Raw genomic sequence first — 268 nt, forward strand, 5'->3', positions numbered from 1 at the left:
GCACCCACGACCGTCGCCCGCCGAAGAGGCAACGCCGTCCACACCGCCCGAGGCCGCCGCCCCGGCATCCACCCACCGCACACATCCTGTCGAAACATGGAGAACAACCCACACCACCGCCACCAGGGAGCACCACACCGCGATCATCCAAGCCGGGCAGGACGAGGCAAGGCCACGCCGGCCAGATCTGGCGGATCCGGCAAACTGCGGCCCACCAGCCGCCAGATCGAGCAAGGCGACCGGATCTGATGGGCATAGCCGTCCCCGG

Source organism: Triticum dicoccoides, chromosome 3A (assembly GCF_002162155.2).
Source record: "Triticum dicoccoides isolate Atlit2015 ecotype Zavitan chromosome 3A, WEW_v2.0, whole genome shotgun sequence".
NCBI lineage: Eukaryota > Viridiplantae > Streptophyta > Magnoliopsida > Poales > Poaceae > Triticum > Triticum dicoccoides.